At 55.0% G+C, this 20,679-nt stretch overlaps 1 long non-coding RNA gene across 1 annotated transcript; it reads left to right on the top strand.

Moving 5' to 3' along the window:
- Nucleotides 1-12,349: 12,349 nt before the first annotated feature.
- Nucleotides 12,350-17,388, top strand: LOC144949348 (uncharacterized). Its single transcript, XR_013640271.1, has 2 exons — nt 12,350-12,576; nt 16,391-17,388. It is a non-coding gene; the product is annotated as an uncharacterized LOC144949348 (long non-coding RNA).
- Nucleotides 17,389-20,679: the final 3,291 nt, after the last annotated feature.

Here is a 20,679-nt window from a genome sequence, read left to right as displayed (position 1 = left end):
CGAGCCGAGTGTGCCGAGTCGATCACAGTAATTACGGCTCGGAACCATGATGATTGTTTTTTTACCCTTCTATCTGGCAACAAAACTTACACCTTTTTTAAAATCTGGCAAATTAGGTTCCCATGGGGTAAAAACTACTTGTTTTAGCAGGTAAGGCCCACTGAGCTATGTAGCCTCTTATTTTGGAAACGGCCGGGCCACAAATGATTGCTCAGCCAAGTGGCGTATCGTGTGGACATTTAGAGCAGCCAAATACTGGCAAAAAATCGGGAGGAATTGGAGAAAAATCCGCGCGACCTCCTGTATACCAGGCGAGGTAGTTAACATCTCCGAGCCACCGTGATGATGATGAGAGAGAGAGAGACACGCAAACTCCAAATATACAGCAGGCGTCAGGGTCGGGATTGAACCCACGACCTCCTGTATGCCAGGCGAGGTAGTTAACATCTCCGGGTGTGGCAGTTTCTTAACCACCACCCTATCCCCCACTTCTGTGCGGCCAGCAATATCAATGGGTGCTCCACAGTTTGGGTAGCTTTTGGTGGGGTAATGTGTGGGTATTCCCACCTCTTCCAAGACGCCACAATATCCATACGGAGTGGCTCTCTAGAGCCCCCTCTGTGTAAATGACCTCTTGATCGCGGTAGCCCGAGCAAGACATTGCAGCGTTGCACCTTTGCCATTTATTTTTCGTCTTGAGTGAAATTCCACCCCTGTGTAGCACTTTGCAGCCGATTGCCATAAAGGTGGTTAGAGTGTTTAAACGTGTGATTCAAATGCCTTATACATATAAAATACATATTATATATGTTTAATATATAAACCAAGCGTTAACACGCGGATGCCTCGATTGTAGAGCGCAAAGACATCGTGAAAATAAATCACGGAGATTTGGCTGATAATTCATGGAAAAAGACAAACTGCATTAACAGTTATTAGACACACAGTGCATGTATCCGGTGTGTGTGTCTGTATGTGTATCTGTGTGTCTGTGTCTTTGTGTGTGTGTCTGTATGTATCTGTGTGTGTGTCTGTGTGTCTGTTTGTGTGTCTGTATGTATCTGTGTGTGTGTCTGTGTGTGCCTGTGTGTGTGTGTCTGTATGTGTATCTGTGTGTGTGTCTGTATGTGTATCTGTGTGTGTGTTTGTGTCTGTTTCTTTGTGTGTCTGTGTGCCCCTACAGTCTGTTAGGTCTATACGGGGGATCTTTGTCCTTTGTGTGTACGTGGGGAGCGGTGGTGTAGCGGTTAGCACGCTGCGCTACGCTAGAAACCTGGCGACCCGGGTTCGATTCCCGCTCACGGCCAACGCCAGTGGCGATTGTCTGAACCGGTCTTGGGCCTCCCCTAGGTCGACTGAGCCTCAAATGAGTACCTAGTGCGATGTGTAAACATCGCCACTAGGGAGACAAAGGTGGCCGGGCGTGGTGTTGGCCACCCACCCCCTCGTGTACCGTGCTGGCCTTTATAGGTGCTCACTAACAGTACTTGCCCCTACCGTCTGTTAAGACTATAGGGGGACCTTTGTCTGTGTGGATGTTATCTGGTCTGTCGCTCCGGACGAGTCTTCTCGGCCACAGTCTATGCTTGTTAAACGTGGACCCCTCTAATGGAACATCTGCGCCGGTTAGAAACATTCAGGCTGGCCTGCCTGCGATCTATCCTGGGGGGTTTAACCAGCAGGCTGGATTGTGTGAGCAGCTCACAAATCCTTGACAGATCTGCACACATTCCCACCAGTGAGCTCCTCCGGCAGGCAAGGCTGCGTTGGCTGGGTCACGTAGCCCGCATGCCCAGCCACCGCATGCCCAATCAGCTTCTGTTTGGCCGGAATAGAGGGGGTTAAACGGGCACGGCACGGGCTGGAGAGGAGATGGAGTGATGTGGTACGAGAGGATGTGGAGCTGGCTTGCCAACGGCTGGCGCCAGCGGTGTCAAGATCGGCCTCTAAGGACGCTGCTGCTACTGAGCAGTGGGAGGCAGTCGCCCTCCAGCAACAACAGAGGGCAAAGGAGCGACGCTCACAACAACGAGCAGAGCGCCGGGCGAATAAAATCTCAGCACAGTCGGGGGGTACAGACCCAGGTGCCAACTCATGGCACATGTTGGGTCTGTTTCGAGACCTCCTCCTGTCAGCGAGCCTTCGACACTTCACGTGGCCTCAAAGTGCACCTAGCCTGGCACAGACGCCGTGATGACGTCACCGTCACGTCGTGGCGAATGGCGGGGATTGGTATCGGTGTCTTTGTATGTGAGGGAGCGGTAGTGTGGCGGTTAGGGGCCGTCCATAAATGACGTCACGCGATTTTGGACGAATTTTGACCCCCCCCCCTTCGTCACACGGCGTCACAAAAAGTCAGACCCCCCCTCAAATATGACGTCACAAAGCTCTGCCCCCCCCCCCCCCCCAAAAAAAAAATAAAACATGCTTCAAATCGCTTTAAACTATTGTCATTGTAGTGCGTATTTAATGTGGCGCTGCACTCTGATGTTGTAGGAGAACACATTTATTAAAAAGTCTATTTAATTAAGTAGAACGTGTTGTCTATATTTATTGAAAGTTGCGCATTTTGATGTGACGTCACGTTTCTCAAACCCCCCCCCCCCCATCGTCACACATCGTCACAAATGTCTGACCCCCCCCCCACCCCCTAGGTGCGTGACGTCATTTATGGACGGCCCCCGCTCACGGCCATCAACAACCAGCGACGACTATCTGAACCGGTCCTGGACCTCTCCCAGGTCGACTCAGCATCAAACGAGTACCTGGTGTGAAGTGCAAACATCGCCACGAGGAAGACAAAGGCGGCCGGGCGTGGTGCTGGCCAACCGACCCCCTCGTGTGCTGTTCCGGCCTTCATAGGCGCTCACTAACAGCACTTGGCCCCAACAGTCTGTCGAAGGCTATACGGGGGATCTTTGTCTTTGTGGAGCGGTAGTGCAGCGGTTATACGAACCCAGCGACGCAATCTGAACCGGTTTTTGGTTTCCGCCAGGTCGACTCAGCCTCAAATGAGTACCCGGTGCGATGTGTAAGCATCGCCACTGGGGAGACAAAGGCGGCCGGGCGTGGTGCTGGCCCACCCACTGGCTCGCTGACAACCCTTGCCGCGACGGTCTGTAAGGGGTGGTTAGATCTTTGGCTGTGTGCGTCTTAACATAGACATACATATATGTCCGCGTGTGTTTATTTAACTCCACACTCCCAGGAAGTTCTCACGTGCCCCAATCTCCTTTGATAAATCTGCCCTTTCAACGTCAGCCGTCTCCGCCCCGTGTTTAGTCTCCTCCGCACTGCACTGGGGCGGTCATTCCACAGTCGTCCCTTGTTCATTCATTCACTCATTCATTCACTCACCCCTCTCATTCTCTCGCTCGCTCGCTCTCTCCATCATCGCCCTGACCATCCACTCTCCAACCGGTGGGGGGGGGGCTACTCACGATCGCTTAACAGCTCCCAACTCACCATTTCCCCACCAACTCGCGCACGAAGAAGAAGCAGTCCATAAATGACGTCACGCACCTAGGGGGTGTGACGAGGGAGGGGGGTGAGAAATGTGACGTCACATCAAAATGCGCAACTTTAGATAAATATAGACAACACGTTCTAACTATTTAAATAGACTTTTGAATGAATGCTTTCTCCTACAACATCAGAGTGCAGCGGCACATCAAATACGCACTACAATGACAATAGTTTAAAGCGATTTGAAGCATGTTTCATATATTTTTTGGGCGGGGGTGGGTAGAGCTTTGTGACGTCATATTTGATGGGGGGGTCTGACTTTTTGTGACGTCGTGTGACGAAAAGGGGGGCGGGGGTCAAAAATCGTCCAAAATCGCGTGACGTCATTTATGGATGGCCCCCTAACCTTTAACAGAACTTTTGGGGCAAGTGCCTTTTCGCGAGCAGCTTCGAAAAGGCCAGTGTAGCACACGAAGCAGGGGGGTGGCCAGCACCACGCCCGGCCGCCTTTGTCTCCCCCCCAGTGCTGATGTTGACACACCGCACTAGGTACTTAGGGGCTGAGTCGACCTAGGGGAAGCCCAGGACCGAACTGGGGTCGCATCGGTGCGCTAACCACTCCCCACATTCGTTACACATATGCGCTCACATTCATCAACATTCACACACATACATCCACATACACACATACATCCACACACACACATACATGCACACACATACATCCACACACACACATACACACACATCCACATACATGCACACACACACACATACATCCACACACACATACATCCACACACACATACATCCACACACACACATACACACACATACATCCACACACACACATACATCAACACACACATACATGCACACACACACATCCACACACACACACACATCCACACACACACACATACATCCACACACACATACATCCACACACACATACATCCACACATACACACATCAACACACATACATACACACACACATACATCCACACACACACATACATCCACACACACATACATGCACACACACACACATACATCCACACACACATACATCCACACACATACATCCACACACACACATACACACACATACATCCACACACACACATACATCAACACACACATACATGCACACACACACATCCACACACACACACATCCACACACACACACATACATCCACACACATACATGCTCACACACACACATCCACACACACACACATCCACACACACATACATCCACACACACATACATCCACACACACACACACAAAAAGACAAAGATCCCCCGTATAGCCTTAACAGACTGTAGGGGCAAGTGCTGTTAGCGAGCACCTATGAAGGCCGGAACGGTACACGAGGGGGTGGGTGGCCAGCACCACGCCCGACCGCCTTTGTCTCCCTAGTGGCAATGTTTACACACCGCACCAGGTACTCATTTGAGGCTGAGTCGACCTAGGGGAGGCCCGGGAACGGTTCAGATAATCGTCACTGGTGTTGGCCGTGAGCGGGAATCGAACTTGTGTCGCCGGGTTCATAGCGCAACGCGCTAACCGCTGCACTATCGCTCCCCACTACACACATCCACACACACACATGCATCCACACACACACATACATCCACACACACACCCATACATGCACACACACACATACATCCACACACACACCCACATCCATACATCCACACACACATACATCCACACACGCATACATCCACACACACACATACATCCACACACATACATCCACACACACATACACACACACATACATCCACACACACACATACATCCACACACACACACACACATCCACACACACACATGCATCCACACACACACACACATACATCCACACACACACCCATACATGCACACACACACATACATCCACACACACACCCACATCCATACATCCACACACACATACATGCACACACGCATACATCCACACACACACATACATCCACACACATACATCCACACACACATACACACACACACATACATCCACACACACATACACACACACATACACACACACATACACACACACATACATCCACACATACATCCACAGTATTGCACGCGCATGGTGAAGGGTCCAAATTTGAAAATGACCCCGCTAATTACTCGCTTGGGATCATCATAACGGAGCAATCATCAACCCCGACAACTTGGCCAGGACCCTCCTCCTGAGAAAAGAGTCATTGGATTCGGCGAGGCTTTCTTGTGTAAACAAACGGAGTAAAACAATAAACAAAGATCCCCCGTATAGTCTTTCACAGACTGTTGGGGCAAGTGCTGTGAGCGAGCCCCTATGAAGGCCGGCACGACCCACGAGGGGATGGGTGGCCAACGCCACGCCCGGCCGCCTTTGTCTCCCCAGTCGCGATGTTTACACAGCGCACCAGGTACCCATGTGCAAGCTGAGTCGACCCAGGGGATGGCCATGACCGATGCAGATCACCATCGCCGGTGTTGGCCCGTGAGTGGGGGAATCGAACTCGGGTCGCGCGCACACACGCACACACACGCGCACGTGAGCACGCACACACACACGCACACACACGCGCACGCACACACACGTGAGCACGCACACACACACACAAACACGCACACACACAAACACGCACACACACGCGCACACACGCGCACGCACACTCACACACAGGCGCACACGCACACACGTACACGCTAGTACGCACACACACACACAGGCGCACACGCACACACGTACACGCTAGTACGCACACACACGCACACGTGAGCACGCACACGCACACACACGCACACACACATACACACGCACGCACACACACGTGAGCACGCACGCACACACGCACACACACACGCGCACGCGTATGTGCGCGTTCTCGTGCGCGCACGTCGCACGAGAACGCGCGCGGACGCGGCTCCCGGCTTGCACACTCAGCGCTTCTTCCCGAGCGCCCCATGTGCTTCGAGTTTGGGTGCCAGCCATCGCCTCCAGCAGGCAACTCCGGTCTCCCAGAAACCCGACACGCGGCCACGGGAAACACGGCGGGGAGGATGGGGGCTGGTGGGGTGGGGTGGGGGTGGTCGGTCTGGACTGTCCGTGTGTGTGTCTCTCTCTGTTGTGTGTGAGTGTCTCTCTGTTGTGTGTGTCTGTGTATGTCTCTCTCTGACCGGCTCTGGTTTGACAGCAGAGGTCTCACTCCGAATCAGTCGAGCGGCATTATCTTTTCATCGGTTGCGTAACGCTGCTGTGTGGAAGCTACCTGGTCTGTCGCTCCACACAAAGCTTCAGGTCTTCTCGGCCACAGTCATGCCCTCCCTTCTCTACGCTTGCGAAACGTGGATCTCCCTAATGGAACATATTCGCCGGTTAGAAACAAATTTAGGCTGGCCTGCCTACCATCGATTCTCGCTTTAATCAGGCTGGATTGTGTGAGGAGCTCACAAATCCTTGAAAGATCTTGACAAAGTCCCATTGGTGAGCTCCTCCGGCAGGCAAGGCTGCGTTGGCTGGGTCAAGTAGCTCGCATGCCCAGCCACCGCATGCCTAAACAGCGTTTGTTCGGCCCGATAGAGGGGGCTAAACTGGCGCGACATGGGCTAGAGAAGAGACGGAGTGATGTGGTACAGGAGGACGCGGAGCTGAGCGGATTTGCCGATGACTGATACCAGCAGTGTCAAGATCGGCCTCTGTGGAGGAGGCTCGTGAAGGACGCTACTGGGCAGTTGGAGGAAGTCACCCTCTTAAAAAAACGGAGGGCGGAGAAGCGACGCTCACAACAACGAGCGGAGCGCCGGGTGGTTAAAGCACAGCAAGTTGGCACAGTAGGGGGCACAGGTGGTGCATCGGCCACTCATCTCAGTCGGTCAACCCGTGGCACCTGCTGGGTCTGCCCCGTGACCTCCTGCCGGCGGGCGTTCGACACTTCACGTGGCCTCAACGTGCACCTAGCCTGGCACAAGCGCCGTAGTAACGTCACCGTCACTTAGTGGCGAATGTCGGTTTTTGTTGTTTTCTCTCTGTTTTGCGTCTCTATCTCTAATGTGTGTGTCTCCCTGGTATGTCTGAAAGTGTATCTCTGTTGTTGTGTGTGAGTGTCTCTGTTATGTGTGTCTGTGTCGTGTGCGTCTCTTTATGTGTGTGAGTCTCTCTCTGCTATGTGTGTCTCTGTGTGTGTGTGTCTGTGTGTGGGTGTGTCTCTTTCTCTCTGTTATGTGTGTCTCTTTGTGTGTGTGAGTGTCTGTGTGTGAGTGTGTGTGTGTCTCTCTCTCTGGGGAGCGGTAGTGGAGTGGTTAGCGCTACGCTGCGCTACAAACCCGGCGACCCGGGTTCGATTCCCGCTCACGGCCAACATCAGTGACGATTATTTGAACCGGCCCTGGGCCTCCCCTAGGTCGACTCAGCCTTATTGGTGCTCGCTAACAGCACTTGCCCCTACAGTCTGTTAAGGCTACATGGGGGATCTTTGTCTCTCTCTGTGTGTTTTGTACATTTCTGTGGATGTGTCCGAGTGTGTCACTGCCCCCACGCCTCTCGTTCTTGTGGGTAGCGGCGGTGCAGCGGCTTCGCGCGCTGCGAACCCGGCGTCCCGAGTTCGATTCACGGCCCACGCCGGTGACGCGACGCAGTCATCCTCACAAACGGCCACTCCACCGAGTTCATCAACTCGCTGGTGGAGACGTTCGGCAAGCTCAACGCGACGACCTGCAGTGTGCGAGAAGACGCGGGCATCTTCTGGGGTGCGTTCATCTGCAACCCGATCGCACGCTCGTTGCAGCCAAGTCTTCAACGCGTCGTCGGCATCGACGGGTCGCACATGAAGGCGCGCGCCTACAATGGAACCATGCTCGTCCTCGTTGGGCGCGACGGCAACAACCGCAACGTCCTTCTCGCCGTGGCGCTGGTGCCGTCCGAGACGGCAGCGGCCTACGACTGGTTTCTCAACTGCTGCACGACCAACGACATCGAGCTCGACGGCACGCCGGTCTTCTGCGATCGTGGCACGGGCATCCTAGCCTCCGACTGGAAGGACCTCATGCTCATCCACTGCACGCGGCATTTGATCTGCAACGGCGTGGACAACATCGGCTCCGCGTTCACGCCCGACCTCCAAGGCATCATCTACGATGCCCAAGGGTGCGCCTCCGAGGCCGCAGCTCCTTGGGCTGCTTGGGCGTAGCTCTGCCTGCGGCGGCCACGTACTACAACAAGATCGACCCCCACACGTGGGCGCTCTACCCGCACCTGCATACGACGCCATTGTACGGCTGGCGCACGACGAACTTTGTGGAGTCCACGAACAGCGAGGCCCTGCCGGCTCGCGAGATGGACCCCTTCCACTTCCTCATGCACCACATGGAAGACATGATGACGACGGCCTTTGCCCACCGCAGCGACGCCGAGAAGTGGGCCGCTCAAGGGCGTGTCATTACGCCGTACGCTCAAGGACTCATCGACGCTCAGCAGGCGTTGGCCCCGAGGTACAAGGTCTACGAGAGTACCTCGACGCGTGCATACGTCAAGGATCCAGACGCCTACGCCTCTGCCAAGCGCCGAGTCGATCTTAGCTCTCGGTCGTGCACGTGCGGGTACATGAAGCAGATGGGCTTGCCGTGTCGGCACTACATTCGTGCCCTCATGGCGTTTGGGCGGATGCCCGAGCTCTACGACGCATGTGCGGTGTGTTACCAAGTCTCTGCCATCAACACGGCATGGACCTCGGTTGCCGGTATCGAGCTGCCCATTGCCGAGGAGCGGCAACGCGACAACACCATGATGCCACCTCCTCGCCAGAAGAAGGCTGGCCGCCCGAAGAAGCGTCGGATTCGCAACCGTGGCGAAGGTGGCCCATTGGGCCTCACGCGGTGCTCCTTCTGTCGCGCCAAGGGCCACAACAAGCGCTCTTGCCCGTCGAAGTAGTTATATATATGTGACAAACATGTTTTGTTCTAAGTGTGCAGCACCATACTTCTCGACGCAAACACTATCTACCGTTGTTCTACTGTAGTAGGTGTAGCATGCAAGCTAGCACACTGTACCAGTATACAAATGGCAAGTTCGTGTATGTTCGCGAGCTGAAAGTGTTACTGTAGTTGCAAGCTGGCACACTGTACCAGTATACAAATGGCAAGTTCGTGTATGTTCGCGAGCTGAAAGTGTTACTGTAGTTGCAAGCTGGCACACTGTGCCAGTATACATATGGCAAGTAAGTGTTGCTGTAGTAGCGAGCTGGCACACTGTGCCAGTATGCAAACGGGAAGTTTGTGGTGCAAGGTATGGAACATGAGCCACGAGAAACATCATTTGGAACGCTCTAAATCTGTGGCGACATATGGATGAATAACGCAAGGACCTAAACGTGTACAAAATGATACATTAAATCGTACACCTTCTTCACCCAGTTTTGACATTTGTCCACATTGAACATCACCCAGTTTTGTCATATCAAAAAGCACCACCCTGTTTTGCCTGTCGTTTTCCAAGACCACCCAGTTTTGACATTTGGGATCCAGTTTTGTCGGCAAAAGTTAAAAACCACCCAGTTTTGACATTTTCCCATTCTAGGAACTTGAATTGTGAGAAAAGACAAGACGTTGGGAAATGAGTGACAAACGGTGACTCACCAGTGACTCACGGCCTACCCGTACCCGTACCCGGCCGCACCAGGGTCGCAAACGGGTAGCCGGGTATCGGGTAGGGTACGGGTATCGGGTACCCGGTTGCGACCTCTGCCATCGGTGCCATCAGCTCGGTGGCGCGAGCCGAGCGAGATGCGTTTGTTGACGGCCACTCAAACCCAAGGGGATGACCAGAGTGGACGTTTTATTTCATGTTCTTCTCTTTCTTCCAGGAACCACTGATGAATGTGGTGCTTCTGCTTGTTGCTGTTGTCGTTGCATGCGCACCAAGGCCGTGTGCATTGTGCACGCACGCTGCGATTATGGATACAATTAATCAGCGACAAAATCAATGTTTTAGGCCCATATATGCAGTAATTGGGAGTGGTTTTGCTCATAAAAGGAATAGTGGAACGGGACTCGATGTGTTTTTTTGTGATCCAATGCTCGATTAGACGGAAATTGACCGATTTTTTTACGATGCAAAGCTTCATCAATGCCTGACCCCATGCTGGAACACATAAGCACATGTATTGATATTTTGAACACCTCTGTGCCTGTGTTAGAGCATGTGTAGGGGTGTTAGAGAGAGAGCCCGTTATGCATGGCAGCCTATGGTAAACAAACACAGTAGGCGGGGCTACATGTGTGCACAAGCGGGTGCCCTCTGCGACGTCCGCGCCAGACACCCTGGGGGGTCGATTCGGTCGTTATGATCCTCCGGGGCCCCACCCCTCAGGGAGGGGTTGGGTATAAAAGGGGAATGTATCGAAGGGCTCGGGAGTGATGTTTAGCTAAAGAAGAGGAGGCGGAAGACGTATGAGATAGAGCCCTGGACTCCCCCTGGTACGCCGTCCTTATCAGGACCGCGCAGGCTCGAGCCAGTGGCGTGGTACCAGAGCCAGAGCCAGTGCTGGTCTGGACTCTGGGTACCGGGCCCGACTGACCAGTGTCGGGCCAAGATAGCCTCCCCTAGCCCATTAGTGGAGGACTCAGAGGCAGGCTAGGGTTAGCTAGAGAGGTGTGTCCTCAGATAGACGGGTGAGGGGGCCGATACCCCCTCAAATGTGTATGTCACAACGTTGGTGTTAAATAAACAAGTGTGCCTCCAACTCCGGTGTGAACGAGTCGTGAGCGTTACTACATCTGGCGTCAGAAGTGAAACAAAGTACGAACATGGATACACGCCGGACGACTCGAGTCGGGGTACCAGAGGCAGAAGACACCACTGCAGTCGGAGGGCCCGAGACGGCTGAAGATGCCATCGACCAGCCGGGGCTGGGCGCATCCACGCCACAGCAGCTGGAGGAAGGGGAGCCGTCGATGGAGGGGCTGAGGGAGGCGCACGCGAAGCTGACCGAGCTGCTGTACGCCGCAGCCGCCATGCTCGACACCATCACGCAGCTGGGGGCTGCGGGACCGCCACGGGGCAACGGCAGCCGACGATCACAGCGCCTTCCCGCCATTTCCACGGAGCAACATTTTGAAACTCCCGCCATCGCTGCAGCTGCTGTTGAGGGCGTGGCCGCTCTAAGCATCGCGTCCAACGGCGGGAGTACAGTGCCTGCCGCATCACCACCAACGGGCGGAACGTCACCACGGGTGCGACCGGCGATGCCATCGCTGGTTCGTGCCGACGCTGAGTTGAGTGAGGCGGACGAGGGAGTGCGTTCTTCCTCTGCAGCCGCTGCCTTACATCAGCGGCTACCTCCACTCAAGGAATTTGTGGGCGAGGATGGCGACTGGGGCGGCTTCCAGCGGCGCTTCCTCGCTCACCAGGAGATGGCACAGTGGACAGACGCCGAGGCTCTCCGCGCGCTGCCAGCACTTCTCGACAGCGACGCCCTCGCCACTCTAACATCGGCTTCGAAGGAGAGGCGCTCCACGCTGCGGAAGGCGATGCAGGTGCTGTCGGCGGTATATGGTCCACCATCGGACTGTCGCCAACTCTTTTACGATCGCCAGCGGGGGACGAAGGAGTCGCCCCTGGCGTACCGCACAAGCCTCCTGGCACTGGCGAAGGAGGCCTTTCCACGAATGGATGACGAGGGTGTCGACGCCATGGTGACAGAGAAGATACTTTTGCTGGCGGACGACTTAGACATCGTCATTGTCGCACAGGACGATGCAGAGATGTGCTCCCTCCAAGCGGCCCGTCTTCTCCACGCAAACCTGTCCTCTCAACGACGGAAGGCCAGCAAGGCGGCGAGCGGGCGTGCCGTCGCTGCAGCCACCCTCCCGGCGGAAGAGGTTTGCGCCATCGACCATCAACGGCAGCATGGAGCGGGAGTACGGGAGGACCGGGCCGGTTCAAGCCGTCTACAACATCCATCGTCGTCACCAGCGCTTCCACGCTGTTACAACTGCGGCATCCGGGGCCACGTCGCCTCGGGGTGCCGCTCTCCTGGGCAGCGCAGGACGACACCTCAACGGGACGCCGGCCCTCGTCACAAGCTCCACCATCATAATCCGGCGAGTCGCGGCACCCCTCACGTTTGGCCCACGCACACGCCCGTCGCACACTTAAACACCGCAGCGAAGGGGGGGCCAATATCGCGTACCATGGCACCAACACGCACCGCTCTGGGTACTCAGATTGAACCCAGCCAGTGGTCCGTGTTGGCCCATCGGGTTGTAGCCGCGTCGTCAGGGTCGTCGGCCGTTGTGGGTCACATCGATGGGGTCGAGGTGCGCATCCTGGTCGATACAGGAGCATCGGCGACCATTATTTCGGAGTTGATTTATAACATTCTCCCTGCCCAAAGCCGTCCTTTGATGCCTGTTAACGTGCCATTCTTTGCTGCTAACGGGGGTTCACTTGGCATCATCGGACAAATTCGAGCCCAAATTTGTGTCGGGGATATTAAATTATCTGGGCCGATTTTTGTTTCCTCCTCGCTGGCGGTTCCGTGCCTGCTGGGGACGGATTTCCTGGCCAAAATGCCGATTAGGATATTAATCGACCAGGGATGCATTGAGCTCCCATCGGGCCGACGCATGGCGTTTTTGCCATCCCCCGCTACGAGCCGGACGGCGTTCGCGACGGTGCCGGCGTTCGTAGATAGAACGGTGCGCGTTCCTCCGGGGGCGCAAATGTTAATTCCTTTGAGACTTCGGCGGCCCTTCGCTAAGGGCATTGGGGCTCAAGGGGTTTTGCTGGGACCGTCTAGGGCCGGGGTCAGTGGACCTAATTTACTCCCGGCCCAGACCATAGTGAGAGGGGATGGAGAACCCTTCATCGCGGTCCTCAATGTGGGCTCGCAGACGGTGGTGGTCCCACAGGGGACCGTGCTTGCTCACGCAACGCCGGTGCCCTGTGAGGAACCCGTCGCGAGTCATGTCGGCGCTGCCCCTGCACCGCGACCACATTCAGACAGCGATGAAGGGTGGCTCGAGGCGCTTTGCGCGGGATCGACGGACCTGTCAAATTTAGAGCGCCAACGTCTTAAGACACTACTGAGGGAATTTTCCGACGTTTTCAGTCGGGATAAATACGATTTGGGCTGCACTCATCTGCTGCGTCACCATATTGATACGGGTGACAGCGCGCCAATACGCCAAAATCCTTTTCGGTTGAGTCCCGCCGAAAAGGACCATGTCAAATCGGCTGTTGATGACATGCTAGCCGCCGACATAATTTCTCCCTCCAACAGCCCTTGGGGAGCGCCGATCGTCCTGGTTAAGAAGCAGGACGGTTCGTTGCGGTTTTGCGTTGACTTTCGGCGCCTTAATAAAATTACGGTTGCCGACGCATACCCGCTCCCACGGATGGACGAATCGCTTGACGCCTTGGCGGGAGCGCGATTCTTCTCCACATTGGACTTACTTTCGGGATTCTGGCAGCTTCCTCTGGACGATGATTCAAAGCCTAAAACTGCTTTCCGTACTCCGCACGGCCTGTTTCAATTCAACCGGTTGCCGATGGGCTTACACTCAGCGCCGGCAACTTTCCAGCGGTTGATGGAATTAGTTTTGGCTGGATTGCAATGGGAGTCGTGCCTGATTTATTTGGATGACGTCATTGTCTTTGGCAAAACTTTTGAGGAACATCTCCAGAGGTTGCGGGCGGTTTTCCTAAAGATGCGGGCTGCTAATTTGAAATTTAAGCCCCAAAAATGCCATTTGTTACGCGAGTCAGTGCGTTATTTGGGGCACATCGTGGGGCGCTCAGGTATTTCTACCGATCCCGCCAAAACGCAGTGTGTAAGCTCCTGGCCGACTCCCACCTCAGTGGGAGAGGTTAGGAGTTTTATTGGGTTTGCGTCGTATTATAGACGCTTCGTCGCTAATTTTGCGACTATCGCCAAACCCCTACATGCTTTAACATCTAAAGGGGTTCGGTTTTGCTGGGGTCAGGAGGAGGAGGCTGCTTTTTGCTCCCTTCGGGATGCTTTGGTAAACGCTCCTCCCCTGATTTACCCTGATTTTTCAAAACCGTTCTTGCTCGACACCGATGCGAGCAACACGGGTATTGGGGGCGTGCTCTCCCAGGTGGTTGACGGCGTGGAACATGTGGTTGCGTACGGCAGTCGGGTGTTGTCTCCAGCGGAGCAACGATATTGTGTCACCCGTAGGGAACTGTTGGCAATTGTCCATTTCATCCAACAGTATCGCCCATATCTGTACGGTCGGCGTTTCACCGTCCGCACAGATCATGCGGCACTGCAGTACGCCCTGAGGGTTCAACAGCCATCGGGACAATTGTCCCGATGGTTGGAGGTCCTCCAGGATTACGATTTCCAAACCACATACCGTAAGGGCGTTCGCCACACCAACGCGGACGCTCTGTCACGCTTGCCAACCGCCTCCGAGTGTGCATGCCTCCTGGGGTCTGGACGTTGCAGGCCTCCAGGGGACACATCGCTACCTGTCTTGGCGGCCGCCAACGACGACGATGCAGTGGTTCCTAATTCGATCGAACAACAGGGCAAAGATTCCCTGTTGGGGTTGCCCGTCATTGAATGGGGGCGCCTCCAGATGGAGGATGTCTCCCTCCTCGGGTGGCGACGTCGCGTTGGCGGTGCGGCGGGGGGAAAAAGAGGTGGTTCCGACGCATGGGAAATGTGCCAAGGTCTGCTGATGCATTGGGACGGGAAGTCACGCCGACATCGGCTGGTGGTCCCTACTGGGTTGCGGGGTAGGGTGGTATGGGCCGCTCATGAGCGCCTCCTACACCTGGGGACCCAAAAGACTCTCGCCTTGTTGCAACTTGATTTTTATTGGCCTGGCATGACGAGGGATGTTGGGGATTTGTTGGGATCATGCCCTCAATGTGCACAACGCAAACCGCCGGCACGGGAGTCTAACCCGCCTTTGCAATCGATCAAAGTGTCCAGGATAAACGAGCTGGTCGCTCTGGACATTTTGGGACCATTCCCCGCCACCCCCAGGGGGAATAGATATTTGTTGACTGGTGTCGAGTATTTTACACGCTGGCCTATGGCCTGGCCTCTGGCCAACCAGTCGGCAGCAGCCATCGTGGAGGCCTTTGTTCAGGGTTATGTCCTGGACAAAGGTGCTCCGGAGAGGTTGCTGACCGACCAGGGCAGAAATTTTTCCGGTAAACTACTCAGACAAGTCTGCGATCTCCTGGGCACAAAGAAAATTCGGACCTCCCCATATCACCCACAAACTGACGGGATGGTCGAACGTTTGCATCGCACCATCTCGTCCATGTTATCACAACAAGTTTCGGACTCGCAAACGGATTGGGACCTACAAATTCAGGGGGTCTTGGCGGCGTACCGGATGGCACCCCATGCAGCTACGGGGTTTTCTCCCTTTTACCTCATGTACAGCCGAGAACCAGACCCGCCTGTTCGTGCCCAGTTGCGGATCCCCGTGCCGCAGGGAAAAACTAATCTGGCTGACCATGTTAAATTTAATCTGGACAAATTGACCGAGGCACGGGATGCTGCAATGCAAAACTCTGACCTCCGTCAGAAGGCGAATGAGCGCCTCAGATTGAGTCGAGCGCACATACTGCAGTGGAAGCCGGGGGACAAGGCATGGTTGCACTGCCCCCAGGTGCCACTGGCAACCTCCTCTAAACTGGTGCGGCCGTGGCGGGGCCCTGTGGAAGTGGTGGAGGTGTTACGTCCGCAGTGCGTGCGCATAAAGTGGGGGAAGCGGAGATGGTTCGTGCACCCCTCTAGGTTGAAACCCTTCGCAGCGGTACACAATCCCACTTCACACGCGCGTGGCCAAACGTGTGGGGGGTCGGCCGACTCGCTGGGTCCGTCTCCGTCGCTCTCACCTAATGCCTTGCCGGCTGTGCCACCTTCAGGAGCATCGGGAGTGACGGGCTCACGCCCGATCACCCCTCCTGCGGATACCGAGGGTCACGCGGAGTCGGATGAATGCTCACCCCAAGACGGACAGTCGCCACCTGATGGTCCGCCACGCGGGGTTACCCCGTGCGAGGGGCCCGCTGCAAGGACGCGCGCTAAAATGCGCAAACTGTTGTGAGGCCGGAAAATGTGTACATAGCTGTTGTGTTTATTGGGTGTTGTGTGGGTGGTGTGTTCCCCGCTCCTCGGATGTACATATGTTGGGTTCACCGTGTGTTGTGTGTGCGTGGTGGGTTCCCTGCTGATTGTATATAGGCTGTTTTTTTTTACGGAATTCGTATTTATTCGGGGGGGGGTGCGTCGGGTTGCTTCTCATCTTGTTGTTGCGTTCTTGTTCTGGTTCCTGTTATTGTTCAAAAATAGTGAGGCACACGCGCGGTCAGGGGGTGAAGGCACCTTTATTGTCAAATTTTTGTATGTTGGCAGCCGGGACGGCTGCATGCTATGCGGGGGGGAGTGATGTAGGGGTGTTAGAGAGAGAGCCCGTTATGCATGGCAGCCTATGGTAAACAAACACAGTAGGCGGGGCTACATGTGTGCACAAGCGGGTGCCCTCTGCGACGTCCGCGCCAGACACCCTGGGGGGTCGATTCGGTCGTTATGATCCTCCGGGGCCCCACCCCTCAGGGAGGGGTTGGGTATAAAAGGGGAATGTATCGAAGGGCTCGGGAGTGATGTTTAGCTAAAGAAGAGGAGGCGGAAGACGTATGAGATAGAGCCCTGGACTCCCCCTGGTACGCCGTCCTTATCAGGACCGCGCAGGCTCGAGCCAGTGGCGTGGTACCAGAGCCAGAGCCAGTGCTGGTCTGGACTCTGGGTACCGGGCCCGACTGACCAGTGTCGGGCCAAGATAGCCTCCCCTAGCCCATTAGTGGAGGACTCAGAGGCAGGCTAGGGTTAGCTAGAGAGGTGTGTCCTCAGATAGACGGGTGAGGGGGCCGATACCCCCTCAAATGTGTATGTCACAACGTTGGTGTTAAATAAACAAGTGTGCCTCCAACTCCGGTGTGAACGAGTCGTGAGCGTTACTACACATGTGACAAGCATAGATATGATATTTTGAACACATGTGGCTCTGTGCTCGAGCATGGATCAAGCATTGAATCGTTCGAGTTGATCCCTGTCGCATGCTTTCTGGATCTAAAGATAGAATTTGTGGATCGACAAAGCCCCCCCCCTCCCCCCGCAGTAGGTCGCCCCCTCGACGCTGATTGGCTTCCTTCCTCATTAACATAACGTCCCATTCATCTTGCCGCCGGTGCATTGGATCACGTGACTCGTCACTGCCTCTGCGGAGTTCCGACTGAACGCTCACAGGACCGCTCCGACAACGCCGAGACCCGCCGCCGTTCGCCGCTCAGTGACGGCGACGTCACCAGGGTGTCCGTGCCAGGCCAGGTGCACTTTGAGGAGACACGTGAAAGCTGTCGAAGGCTCGCTGCTGGCAGGAGGAAGAGGACACGGGACAGACCCAGAGGGTGTGCCCATGGGTTGGCCGACTGAGATGACTGGCAGATGCACCAGCTGTACCTCCCCCCCGCCCCCACGAAGGCAAAGGTTCCCTGTATAGCCTTAACAAACTGTTGGGGCAAGTGCTGTTAAAGGCACGGCACACGAGGGGGTGGATGGCCAGCACCACGCCCGACCGCCTTTATCTCCCCAGTGGCGATATTTACACACCACACCAGGTACTCATTTGAGGCTGAGTCGACATAGGGGAGGCCCAGGACCGGTTTAGATAATCGTGGTGTTGGCCATGAGCAGGAATCGTTCTCGCGTTGCCGCGTTCGCAGCGCAGCGCGCTAACCGCTACACCACCGCTCCCCACGCTCACTGGGTCCTAGGGGCCGTCCATAAATGACGTCATGCACCTAGGGTGGGGGGGGGGGTCAGATATTTGTGACGATGTGTGACGAGGGGGGGGGGGGGGTTGAGAAATGTGACGTCATATTAAAATGCGCAACTTTAAATAAATATAGACAACACGTTCTACTTAATTAAATTGTCATATTTGAGGGGGGGTCTGACTTTTTGTGACGCCGTGTGACGAGGGGGGGGGGGTCAAAAATCGTCCAAAATCGCGTGACGTCATTTATGGACGCCCCCTTACTTAAACGCATTCAAGCACACACGCCGGCTCATTTGAGGCACGTGCGTCCCGGAATAAATATTTACAATCGATTCGAGAACCCACGTGTGTGTGTGTGCGTGTGAAGTCATCTCGGTCATCTCAGTCAGTCGACCTGTAGCACCTGCTGGGTCTGCTCCGTGACCTCCTGCCAGCGGGCGTTCGAAACTTCACGTGGCCTCAAGGTGCACATGGCCTGGCACAAGCGTCGTGGTGACGTCACCGCCACTTAGTGGCGAATGGCGGTTGTTGTTGTTGCGTGTGAAGTACAAAGCCGCACGCATTATCCGACCATCGCATATCCACCGGGACCCAATCCCACCAAGCCAATCCGGATCAGAATTAGAGGGGTGCTGTTCGCAGCGCATTTGCTTAGAGGCGTTCGCACAACCCCAACCACCACCACCACCACCCCCACCACCAACCACCACCACCAACCAACCACCCCCACCACTACCCCCACCACCACCAACCACCACCACCAACCCACCACCCCCACCACTACCCCCACCACCACCACCACTACCCCCACCACCACTATCCCCACCACCACTACCCCCACCACCCCCACCACCACCACCCCCACCACCACCACCACCACCCCCACCACCACCACCACCAACCCACCACCCCCACCACCCACCCACCACCACCACCACCAACCCACCACCCCCACCACCACCACCCATCCCCACCACCACAACCACCCCCACCACCCCCACCACCACCACCAACCCACCACCCCCACCACCCCCACCACCACCACAACCACCCCCACCACCCCAACCACCACCACCACCAACCCACTACCCCCACCACCCACCACCACAACCGTCTTGAGCCCGGCCCGGCGCACACATCTGTGCTGCTCGCCTCTGAAGTCCGGCGACGCATTTCTCGCCACGCTGGAGAGCGGCGCGTGCGTTGCGTTGACCGTCGTTGAATGTATGTAGAAATAATATAAAATATTAATTAAATTAAAATAAATCACGACGTTATTTAAATTGTATTTAATTTCTACATACGTGACTTTACCGAAAAAAACCCAATGAGTATAATCTCTGCAGTCACGAAAGCTTCAATCCTAGAATCGTCGTTGAATGTTCACTTAAATCGCGTAACTTTGTGTTGTTGTTGTTGTTGTTGTTTTCACACGCACGGTAAAAAAAAAAATCGTCAAAAAACGTTGCGGCCAAAACTTTGGGTTGACTTCGTCGCACCAACGTCAACCCAACGTCGACATTGCCCCCCACCCCTCTCCCAACCCTTGCAACATCTACCTGGGTAGTGTGGTCGTAAGTTCGATCGCCTCCCCCCGAGTTGGACGTGCCCACGAACGACGCAGTCATCGCATCGCCACCCCGCAGACCGCCACGGCAAATCTCAAAACAGTGCGCTCCAAATCTTGACCGGAAGCTTTCGTGACTGCAGGAATTAACATTCTTTGGGTCTTTCGGTAAAGTCACGTAGATAGGTTCAGAGAAAATGACAAAAAACTACGACGTTTCGATCGCAACACAAGCGGTCGTCACCAGGAAGATGATGACGAACGGAAGATGATGACGAACGCTTGTGTTGCGATCGAAACGTCGTAGTTTTTTTGTTATTTTCTCTGAATCTATCTACGCGACTTTCCCGAAAGACCCAGATATGACAGTGCGCTGCCCCGAATCCACGTGAAATCCAACAATGGCTGCGCTCCACAACGGCCCTTGGACTCTGGGGACGATGAGGGCATTGTGGTGGCGAGGAGATGTTAACTACCTCGCCTGGTGTACAGGAGGTCGTGGGTTCGATCCCGACCCTGACGCCTGTTGTATATTTGGAGTTTGCGTGTCTCTCTCTCCCCGTGGTCGCGTGGATTTTTATCCGGGTCCTCCGATTTCCCCCCCCCCCTCCACGTTTAGAGTATTTGGCCGCTATAAGTTTCACACGATAACACACTTTCTTTGGCGCTATCACTTGTGATGACAGCCAGGTCGCTTCTAAAAAAAAATGTGTTTAATAGTTTTACATAGTTGTGACATTATCGAGCAAAGGAACGGAATGCTATTCAAGAAGACGCTCGCCCAAATACAACGTTTGTGCAACGTTCAG

This window comes from Lampetra fluviatilis, chromosome 53, assembly GCF_964198595.1.
Source record: "Lampetra fluviatilis chromosome 53, kcLamFluv1.1, whole genome shotgun sequence".
Taxonomy (NCBI): Eukaryota; Metazoa; Chordata; class Hyperoartia; order Petromyzontiformes; family Petromyzontidae; genus Lampetra; species Lampetra fluviatilis.
Note: the sequence above shows the minus strand (reverse complement) of the source record. Positions and strands in the feature narration are given on the sequence as shown.